Source organism: Amphimedon queenslandica, unplaced genomic scaffold (genome assembly GCF_000090795.2).
Source record: "Amphimedon queenslandica unplaced genomic scaffold, v1.1 AMPQUscaffold_1046_Cont26938, whole genome shotgun sequence".
NCBI classification, from domain to species: Eukaryota; Metazoa; Porifera; class Demospongiae; order Haplosclerida; family Niphatidae; genus Amphimedon; species Amphimedon queenslandica.
This window is the reverse complement of record NW_003558605.1, coordinates 1-1,100: the sequence shown is the minus strand read 5'-3', so window position 1 is coordinate 1,100 and position 1,100 is coordinate 1. Positions and strand designations below refer to the sequence as shown.

Here is a 1,100-nt window from a genome sequence, read left to right as displayed (position 1 = left end):
ATACAGACACAAGATCAAGAGACTAAGAGAATAATCTAGAAAGTTCCTGTTTACACAAACAATAAATACACAATAAATAATACACATGTACATACAGTAATAACATGTAGATCTAATGTGTCAAAAGTGGTTAAATAATATCCTCAACAATTAAATTACTTGAAAATCAATTTAATATGGTACAAGATGGCAGAGTAGTGGAAATTTGTGAAAATTAATTCCGTGAACTTCCGGATACAGGTCATTCGCAAAATTTATTATCCTCGAAATAAACCCACTATAGGGTATATCATTTTGTGTTGTATCTATAGTACAACAACAGAATTCCATTGTTTGATGCTGTTAAGAGTGGTAGTATTGAAGCTGTTGATATTCTATTAACTAATGGAGCTAGAACTGATGTGTCTGAAGTAAGTATAGTGCTGACATTTTTGTGAGTGATCAAAAATTAAACCGTGACATGCATTGTGTGTGTGCTTGGTAGCAATTATGTGTGTCTTGTAGACAAAATGATTCTTCATTTATTGAGTCATTAGGTGACATCCATTGACCATTGATTTATATTTATTAACCCACAAGCCCATCAATGAAATATTGTACCCTTCATTTTGTCTCCTAGTAACTTAGTTTATTTTAATATTTATATAGTATTCTGGTACTCCATTACACTGTGCTAGTGAAACTGGTAATGCTGATATTATCAAGTTATTAATAACTAAAGGAAAGGCTGATGTGAATGCTGCGGATAAGGTTTAAGTTATTAAGTAATCATTTCATTTTGTGTTGTTTTTGTAGAACAACAGTACTCCATTGTTTAATGCTGTTAAGAGTGGTAGTATTGAAGCTGTTGATATTCTATTAACTAATGGAGCTAGAACTGATGTTGTGGATAAAGGTTTTATTGTACGATACTGGATAATGTTATTACATGTTGTTAATCATGTGTTATTATTACTAATTATATGCATTTTATTGTACATAAAGCAACATAAAGGTCAAGTGTCCTGTGATTTTTAATTTATGGAATTTACATTATTAAGATGACAATTGGCCCATAATCATTAACCTTAATACCCATTGATATTCCTAAATTAAAATTA

General features: G+C 30.3%; 1 long non-coding RNA gene across 1 annotated transcript; it reads left to right on the top strand.

Annotated features, from left to right (window-relative positions):
- Positions 1–323: 323 nt before the first annotated feature.
- On the top strand, positions 324–831 carry LOC109593533 (uncharacterized). Its single transcript, XR_002191014.1, has 3 exons — positions 324–410; positions 649–750; positions 796–831. It is a non-coding gene; the product is annotated as an uncharacterized LOC109593533 (long non-coding RNA).
- Positions 832–1,100: the final 269 nt, after the last annotated feature.